This window comes from Aphis gossypii, chromosome 3 (genome assembly GCF_020184175.1).
Source record: "Aphis gossypii isolate Hap1 chromosome 3, ASM2018417v2, whole genome shotgun sequence".
Lineage (NCBI taxonomy): Eukaryota > Metazoa > Arthropoda > Insecta > Hemiptera > Aphididae > Aphis > Aphis gossypii.
Genome location: NC_065532.1, coordinates 32,202,363 through 32,213,362, shown reverse-complemented (window position 1 = coordinate 32,213,362; position 11,000 = coordinate 32,202,363). Strand labels below are relative to the sequence as shown.

Sequence of the window (11,000 nt, the reverse complement as noted above, 5' to 3'; positions counted from 1 at the left end):
TTTTTAAGTGCCTTGTTTCTATTCATACTAAAGATGGTGTCAATAGAAACGTTTATGTTTTTTGTTGTATTTTTCTATATTACCAACTGAAGGGTAAATAGAAACAATTATTGAGCTTTTTAAAAATAAAGAGAACAACATTTTCAATTAAAAACTTTTTTTGTTTAGTTTTTAACTTAAATATTTCAAAAAATTAAATTAAATTTGAAAAATAAAAATAATCAACCTTCACGGCTTAAAAATTAAAAATATAATCAGTAGATACAAGGTACCTACTTAGTCATTTAATAGACATATTATTTAATATTATTTTAAACAATAAATTTTATTTAATAAATATTGCAGTTTGCAAGGAATGTTTAATGTTTATTCGTTTTTTTTTTTATTTCCATCCTCGTTTGGGTACATGCGTACGCCATACATGCATCACGATAGTGTTTCTATTCACCCTTAAAATGGTAAAAGTCAGTTTAACCTATATAATAAAATGATAAATTAATTTTGTTAAATAATTCTTACTTTTTAGAAAACCTAACTATATTTGACACAATAAGAAACTTCACAATTTCACACATTCCCCATTAAATAATCATGTAGTATGCTTAAGCCGTTAAGTCATTTCAAATTTTTACAATATTGTACTGCACATAATTATACATTTATATTATTACTATAAAATAATATTTAATTAACCACCGTCCATCATAAACAACTCGTAAAACCCTTAAAGGTACCTTCTGTTCTTTCTTTCATTCCTAAGTAAATGAAGGAATTCTAAAATAAGGAATAAGGAATTCTAAGTACATGTACATCCCAGCAATAATAAGCATCCCGTTAATTATGCTCAATGTGAACATAGTTTCATTTATTATTGAGTAATGATGACCCATATAGATGTAGATAATAAGATAGGTAGGTAGGTACCTACATTATATCATTATAAGTTATAACTGTAAGTCGCAGCATATGTCCCACTGTGAATTTCAATTCAGTTCTAGTCTTATTGTAATACGTAGTCGTAGTGATGTGAATACAGAAAAGTATGATTACTGATTATTAATTACACTCCAAGAGAACTAATAGGTTACCTACCTAATCTAATTATTATAGTGTACCTATTTTACCATTTATATTTTATTACGACAACAATATTATTATTTCTACCTTCAAACCTACTCACTACTCAATTCTCATCAATAATATTTTCAATCATACACATAAATATCACCCTTAGTATCCCCGTATAACCAATAAATATAGGTGTCTATTTTTAATTATCTACGGGTTTTTTCCAACAATTATTAGTAAAAAAATTCTTATTGAATAGTATGTTTCATAAAAAAAAATTGAATTTAGTTTTTAAATATTCAAGATAACCTGATTATTTTGATTAGATTGAGTTCATATAAATACAACTCATAGAAAATTTTAAAATTGAATGGAAATCGACCAAGACACCAAGTTAAACTGTTAATTAAATATTAATAGTTTTTGATTTTGTAAGAAATAAGAATAATAGTTGTTTTTTGTTAGCATTGTTATAACATACCACGATCTCATGCTCTCGTCGATTTGTTGTTAGATTTAAGCGCGGATAACTGTTTAAAAAATAAGTATGATAAAAAAATCTTGGAAAGTTTAAAGCTAAATTGCATAAGTAACAATTATTGAAAAACAAATCATGTAACTTATGCTATTCAATTGATTTTTTTTTTTTTTTTTTTGATTGCTATTAAAAAAAAAATCTGTATATTAAATTGCTACAAATTGTAAGACTGATATCTACAAATTTGGGGCGCTCCCACAAGTTTATATCGTTTATAATATTATAATTATACGTATATAATAAGTAAAGAAATATATTTTCTTATTTATGATGTATAAGAAGCCCCCACAATGTATTCAGTCCTCGAGTCACCACTCACCACACACCTAAATCTGCCCCTGTTGTAATTTAAATGAACGAAAAAAGTCGTTAGGTAGTAATAATCGAAAATCGAATACATTCAAATGTTCCGAAATGAACACGTTCATGGCTCATTCACATGAAGTCATACAATGGAACGTATTCTTTGCACCGCAAACAATTTATATACGTTATAATCGTTATGTGCATTGAAATAAACACTAAAAAATAGCAAGAAAACTAAAATATTTAAAAAATTATCGTGTAAAAAATATTTGGTGAAAAAAATCAAGTCTTATTTATACTAAAAGACTATCTAATATTTTATAACTTGAACATTTTTACTGCACCAAAAGATGAAACTCCAAAAAAACACACAATAAAATCAATACACGTATTTATCACATTGCTTAAATTATTGGTGTAATATATTAAAAATATATATATACTTCGTTCTACGAAAGACTGCAACCCAGTCACGACCAAAACACGTCTTTCTAACCAATACTAACTTAATTTTGAAAATCTCCACCCAATAAACATTATATATTATGTATAAACATATTTTTTATTATGATTAATAAATATAAGACGTATTGAATTATTTTAGTAGTACTTAACAACTTTATTATTATATAACAAAAAAAAAACAAATAATTTTTCATTTTAAACTGAGTCGACGTCTTCTTTTAAAACATAATATTGCATCAAATTAATCATATTCATCAATTATTACTAATATATAATTTATATTATGGTCGAAAAAATGTTTACTAAATTTTAAACATGTTTGAAATAGGATTTAAAATATAGATATAAAACGACAGTACGGCACTTGTACTAAAATTAATTTTTTTACATAGATAGGTACTTGTAATTTGTAAAACAAATGTATACTTTTGAAATTAGAAATTATATGTAGATTGTAGGTATGCAAATTTTTATGATTTTTTTGGTGGTGCAATTGCTACATTTGCACCACCCAATGATTTACGCCACTGCGTCTAAATCCACACGCCAGTCTCACGGTATTATTTGGATACGCAGTGATAACTGTGAAGTTGCGGTCTTTGGTAACTCAGAGTATATAGTTATTAATGCTATTAAAATTTATCTATTATTCGATTACATTTGTCAATAATAAATAAGACTTTAAAATAATATCAGTATTTACTATTTATATAATTATGTAAAATTATTATTGTAGTATGATATGTATTTTCAGTATAATAATAAATTAGTTACCTATGGAAAATGGAAATATCATTTTTGGTTTTGTAGGGGCAACTATCCTTCCTCCTTGTTACTCATGACTCATGTGGAATATAAATACCTATGTAATGTATAATATGAGTGTCGTTACTCGTAACTGAAATTGTCTTGGCACAACATAAAATGTCATAAAAAAATGAGCTTAATATATAGCATATGTAACAATTAATAGTACCATTTATTATGAATACTATGTAAATGTTATAATTATAATCAATGGTGCAATAGTAATTGTATCCATAAGTATAATACTATATCTATATTATTGAACTAATGCACTATTTCATTACCGCGTATGTATTGAGTCTATTCAAATAATAGGTTTATAGATAATACTAATCAGCCATCAGATACGTACGCAGAATATAATGTACTTTAACACTCAAACCATAGCTGTACACAATTGAATATAGTAAGGTATTTATCACACATTTATAGCTAAGTTATTAATTATTATAAATAATAATATATGAAACCGTACCTATATACCTACCTAGATACGTTCAGTAACGTGTACGCTCGGTGTTGTAGGAATAGTATTATTGTAAACCGTATATAGGTACGGTATAAGTACTTAAACTAACGCAAACCGATTTATTTGTATTTTAAATAGGTAGTTTTTAATCGATTCATTCGTTCATTATAGCAGAAATATGTATATAGCATAATATTATAATATACCTATAATCATAATTTTAAAATCGTTTAAAAAATAATGGTAGTAAATGGTAATATAATCGTCGTGTTATTTACATTACTAGGTAACCTACCTATACTTGACTTACTGCAATATTATAATATTTTATTAGTGGCGGTTTTAGGCTGTATATTTTTCAGGTACAGTCTGGGTAGATTATTTACTTAATGTTTATTTTAGCATTTTTTACATGGATAAAATTTCCCAAAATATTATTATTTTATTTTGTTGAGCTCATTAATAGACATTTAACAATTTCGATGTTTTTAGTTTTTTCCATGAACGTCGATAACAAAATGTTCGGCCAAAAACCCCTTAAGTTGTTTACATTGATACCAATTAAATAATATACCCTGAGAATAGGTAAGTTACAACATTTGTAAACAATTATTTTTCATATTATTTATATAAGATTTGAAAATATAATATTCAAAGGGTCTTCATAAGTTTTTATAATTATTAAAAAATAAAGTTAAGCAAATCAATTTTACATATTATATTTTTATGAGAGTCTGAATTTTAAAATTTGACAAAATTGGATATTCGTACATAAAATAACGATTTCTTTATTTTATTATAATACAAAAACAATAATAACCACATAAATTGAAATTTTCACAAAATATTTAGGTATAGGTGTATATATAACCAATATTATGACATATGTATTGGCTCATTCTGGTGGTTGTCACTTGCCGGTTGGTTTCTACCTACCTACAAACAAGTGACAACTTCATATAGGTTTATGTATAAAAAGTACAAAGTATGTAAAAAAATATAAATAAGTATAGCCAGTATAGGTTCTTATTACTTAATAAGTTATGCTCATCTCTGCAGATTTCCTTATTTGAATATATAATAGATCACTAGTTACCACTGCAGTACAAAAATATACTAGCCGACAATATATAAATATATTATAATATTGGGAATGGTAGGTATATCTGTTTTAGCCTTCAGGTGCCGGTTGCACTTAATTACATCTACAAAGGACGTCTTTGGAATTACTATAGATATACACCTATATTATAATTTATAATACCAATTCCACCGCTGTTGTAACTTCTGGACTCCTGGAGTCTGAACTTCTGAATCCCGATCACGACCACAATAAAAATCAGTAGGTAATTGCCAATAATTATCGCATTACCTTTATGAGTATGTCGAATAATAAACATACTATATACCTCTATAATATATTATAACTTATAAGTATAGGTAGGTATTTAAGATTTAAAATATATCTTAGATTATAATATTATAAAATAGTTTTATATTTATGCCCATACAAACAATAAAATACATATATTATATATTATTATATGTATTATTATATCTGATTTTAGACACTACCTATATATTTTGTAGTTATAAATGTTCCGATATTTCATTAAATAAATCGAGGATCAACCAGCTATAACGAAAAAAAAATAAAATAAAATAAAATAAAAAAATAGTAGGTATATAGTATTACGTCTCGTGTAATTAAGCTGCAGGCTGCCAACCGCAGCGGCTTGGCGATTGGCGCCGTTCGACGATGAGTCGGCGCGCGGCGGCGGTGGCAACGTTGTTTTTTTCGCGCTTTTCGATTTCACGTTTAAGCACACGCACACACACACACACGGTGCGCGTTTGCCGCGACGCGCATCATTATAGCCCATAGGTATTATACGCGTATTATAGACGTGTGCGCTCGTGTAACGTACGGCCGGAATCGACACCGACACGCCCTTTTCGGAATAGAAAAATCAATATACAGTCGTCCCCTCTTGCCGCTCCGTAACTATTGGCGATGATGGCAATGATATTACTAAGTAAACACACATCCACCCCTCATCTGAGCGTGACAGACCGACGAGACGGTATACTATATTCGTACATATACCTATCTATATTATTATCACATATTTTAAAATAATAATAACGGATAAATAATAAATACTTACTCTGTAGGTATTGATATATTATTATACTGACATATACCTACCTATATATAGGCTATATTGTAAATTATCACAGCGATAGCAGAATCATAATATAGCTATTAGGTATATAGGTATACCTACTTATATGATTAGATAATTTTGTATTATGTTATTTTTATTATATTTTTATTTTTGTACAATTTACAAAGGTACAATATTAAATTTATATTTTTTTTTTTTTATAATTATTAAAAATATATACTAAACAGATAATGTATTATAATACACATAAATAAGTGTATATTATTATATGTTCTGATATACTATATATATATATATGCCAGTGACGGATTTAGAACAGGTGCCACCCTATAGGTCCTTTTAAACATGCCACCCTTCAGTGGCGTAGCCAGGATTTTTCTTCGGAGGAGGCTATCAATTTGTTCACTGCGGTGGTTTACCTAGGTTCTTCCAGAAGTGTAACATGCGATGATGCCGAAGTATTATTAATATATAGCGAATAAAAAAGCTATGACAATTTAAAATCAGTAAAATACAATGTAAGACTTGTAGCGTTTTTCATAGACCATTAAAATAATTTTTCAATTTTCTTAAAATTTCGGGGAGGGCTGCAGCCCCTGCTCCAAGAAAAAAAAATGTTGTAAATATTTATATGATTTTTTTTTCCATTTATTACAAATTTTGCTCACGGGCTTATAGGCGTAAATCCGGCCCTGTATACCTATATCATATATAACATAAAGAAGACACCTACTCGATCAGTTTAATATATATGTGAGATATGTACCTATGTCTACAGTCATGGGTGAACGGTATTTTATGACTCTTAGGCGTCATGGTGGACATTTATTATGGGGTGGGGTGGTTGGATACAATATACACGAAAAAAATAACTTAGTTGTATAATTAAATACAACAAAACTGCAGTTTTGTAAGTTGTTTTATGGTTGTTACAGCCAAAATATACTTATCATAGCTATAAATATTGTTGTTTTTAAAAAAGGGTATCTACCTATACTGGAATTTTCACAGTAATAATTTTGTTAACAACTGTTTTGTATACTTAACATTATTCATATTCATAATAACAAATTTACTATTAAAGATGTTAATTTAAAAAAAATTCCATAAATTTAAGTAATCATGAAAAAACATCTTTGTATTTTCTACCAAATTATTATTAAATGCGTACCTAATGTAAGTATAATAATGATATAATTACTAGACTTAAATAGCATTGAATACGATTTAAAAAAATATAATTTTTTACCAATAACATAAAACAAAAATTAAAAATTAAAATACATACAGTCACATAATAATCATATATATATATATTATATACCTATTTTATAGAGTTGATAAAGAATGGGTAGGTACTGAAATATACCTATGTTGTACATCGACACAATCGACCCCCCCACTTGGAACTATGCTTGTGCATCATGACGGTTTACCACGCCACATGCAGTATTTGTTTGTCTGTACTCTGTATGTATAATGTTTATATATAGGCAGTGGAGTACCCAGAAAAATATTTTGGTGGGAGAGGGCTTAAATTTTCATTATAAACAAATAAATATACTTAGGTATGTCTTAAAATGATTGTATGTTTTACATAAAATAAAAAATATTTAGGAGGGGATTATAACCCGTTAATTTACCGCCTCTGCAGGCTACGCCACTATATATAGGTGTATACTATATATACTGTATTGTGTATACCTAAATATATGAGTTAGTGAATGTGATTCTCTGTATATCTATTTTATACTCTCAAATTGGGTATATTAATTCACTATAAACTCATTATCAATTTTAATAAGTTACATCTATTATTACCTAAAATATATATCTTTTTATTACATTAAAAATTACCATTCAGAATTAATAAAAAATGGGTATTTGAATTAGAACCTACCATTTATTATTTGTTTGTTTGTTTTTTTATTTTTATTTTTTTGGAATTTCTCATAAGAATGATGGGACTTACTGAGAACATGTGTGTGGAATCTTAGGGCTATTAAAACATAAGAAAAAGTAAACATTACTTATATATTTATAAAAATATACATAGTAATTCACTAAAACCATAAAATACAGTTAAAAGCAGTAGGATATATACCTACTATATCTGAGTACTACAACATGAATAATAATATAAATAACTAAGAAGTATATATGAACAAATACAAAAAGAGATACATAGAAATACATATAAAAATTAATTTATGAAGAATAATATTAAATAGAAATTTTTATAAAAACAAACAATTTTCTTTTAGGGATCTTCAGATAACTATTTGATAAAATGTTTTTTTTTAATATGTGGTAAGTTTACAATATGGTTTGGCATTAAATTCATTCATGTAAAGAATTATAGAAATATAATCTATGATAAGTTAATTAATATTGGACTTTTACGTTATTTATATAATATTTATCATAATAATTTTAATAGTTTTTTATGAAAGAGTAATATATGAGCTAATAGTTTTGCTAGGAATAGTAGTTATTGTTAGTACCTAATTGTGCGCTATTTATATTATAATGGGTATGTGTAGACTGTAGACTATACCAGTGTAGTACCTACAATAGTTGTATAATGTACCAATGTATAGATACGTACAGTGAAGTAAAAAATGTATGATAATACAGTTCACACAGCTATACTACCTATACTCCCTACCACATAACACAATAACACCACTGCTCCTGTTAATCATATACCTATACAGTATACAATATACATGTATTATATTCATTTAATTTATGTAAGAAAAAATAAATCATCAGAACATTCAGAACCTATACAATATATTATTATTATTTTTTTTTATTAAATATAGGTATTGCCTATAACTATTTTATATTATTCAAGTATTCAAGTTTGTTTTTAAATTGTTTTATCTGTATTAATGAAGTTTTTATGAAAAATATGATATAACATTATAATAATAACTGCAGTAGCCAGTAAGTAAAAACAAGAGTGGTCAAGTGAGTAACGCTCTGCTGTATATTCGATCACTATAATGGATGTATATTGATTATTGAATTTGAACCCAATGATAGGTATCATTGTATACGAAAAATGATTCTGAACGGAGATGATTTGTCAGCTTAGGATATAATTTCCAGTGGTTGGTGAAAAAGATGGTTGATGTTTTAATCGCCTGAATACACCAAAATTTAAGTTTTTTTTATAATTATTGTAAGCCAAACTTATGGAAAATCTTATATTCAATTTTCAACTCTTAGTTACTTAAGCTACTTAACAAAAATTTTTATGAATTAAACCTACAAAATAATTTGTAAATATTCATGATTTTGACGAATTTTTGTTTATATTTAAACTTCAAATGTTAATGAAAAAAAATTGTGCCTATGTATTCTTATAATTTTTGAATTACTATTGGTAAGACTCAGGGGCGAACTGGGATTTTAAAAATATCACCAGGATTTAGAATTAGAGTGGCCACATCTATATACTTATTGATTGCACATAAAAAATTATTTTTTATTTAATTTTGGCAACAACGACCACTGGCTACATAAGGCACTGGCCCTGGGAGACTAACTTTTGAACTTATAAAACTAACGTATTCAATTTTCAAGTATTTTGACTCAGTCAAAAAAATTTATCGACATTTCAAAAAAAAAATTCTCAGAAAAATCGTAAATTTCAGTTGTCTACAAATAGCTCAAACACTGTATATAGCTAACACTAATATAAACATTTGGTGGAAATTTCCAGTATTTAAAGAGATTAGTTTTTGAGTTACAACCATATAAAAAATCGATTTTGTCGAAAACTGGTTTTGCGTAAAAATTTCCGTTTTTCCTTTACTTTCTTTTGTTTTTCTCGATTTGTTTGAAAACCGTTGAAAATATTTACTTTTGACCTCTATAATGCACCAAAAATATTCACTTTGCCATTAGAAACCACTCCTGAAGTTTGAAATTGAAGCATTATTTCGACAAGTTATGATGTATACACAGACAAAAAAAAACACACCCACATCATTGTAAAATCAATACATTCATCACTACGTTCAAAATTTAAAATTAAAATAATTAAATATATACCTATTGGTATAAATAATTTTAATATTTAAAAATAATATATTAACATGATAAATAATTAAATTTACCTACATAATTAAGTATTTATATTTTATAGTCAATACGGATAGGTACTATATAGATATAATATTAGACCCAAAGAGGCAATGGCCCGTGATGTAAATAAATAAATAAATAAATAACCAATTTCATTGTACCTACTCTATTATATAATTTTATTTTTTATTGTTAATTTTTATAAATTTTAATTAAATTATTTAATGATTAATACCAATAATTTGTATTGTGTATTTATATGTAAAATTACTAATAATCGTCTATATTGTAGGATGATAGTTTTTTTACAAATGATACAATTTTTTATGTTGGTATGGAAGGAGGCTTCTGTAATTTTAATTTAATTTAATCATAATTAATTTCTATTGTTGTAAACAAAATATAAACATATAATTAGTAATGATGTGTAGTATGATACATGTTTCAAACAGGTGTTAATTTTTAAAATATATAGGTTAGGTTAGGTATTTTTTTTTTATTATTATTATTATTATTATTTGTTTTGTTATTAAAACATGATTATAAATAGACATATACTGCCAGCATAATACTAGTAAAATAGTAAAATACCTGCTGCATAAGTATTTATAAAATATATAATACTATACACTATACCTATTGCTATATTGTATAATAAAAGTTAAGATCGAAAAAAAATTTTTCCAATTTGTATTAATAAATTTGTATTTTATAATTATTTAATATAAATAAATAAATATTATTTAATTTTATGGCATACCTATCCCAGTGGCCAGTATCCCCGGATAAAATCGTAAAATCGTATAATTTACAGTATTTCTCGGAATAGAAGATCTGAAATCAACACTTCTATAAGTATAAGTATAACTTCTATATATCTAAATAGACTATGTACAATTCCGCTACTTCGATAAATATTCAATATTCATGTATATTTATATTACATGTAATATATTATACTAAGAAGTAATAACTAATAAGTGTCTGTCGGATCCAACTACCTATAAGTTGTATCATTATAACTCGGTAGTACCTACTACTACATGTGTAGATATATAAA

The 11,000-nt window shown here is 26.3% G+C and overlaps 1 long non-coding RNA gene across 1 annotated transcript; it reads right to left on the bottom strand.

Annotated features, from left to right (window-relative positions):
• Positions 1–4,415: 4,415 nt before the first annotated feature.
• LOC126551380 (uncharacterized) lies at positions 4,416–5,516 on the bottom strand. Its single transcript, XR_007605277.1, has 2 exons — positions 4,687–5,516; positions 4,416–4,589 (listed from the first exon to the last, which is right to left on the bottom strand). It is a non-coding gene; the product is annotated as an uncharacterized LOC126551380 (long non-coding RNA).
• Positions 5,517–11,000: the final 5,484 nt, after the last annotated feature.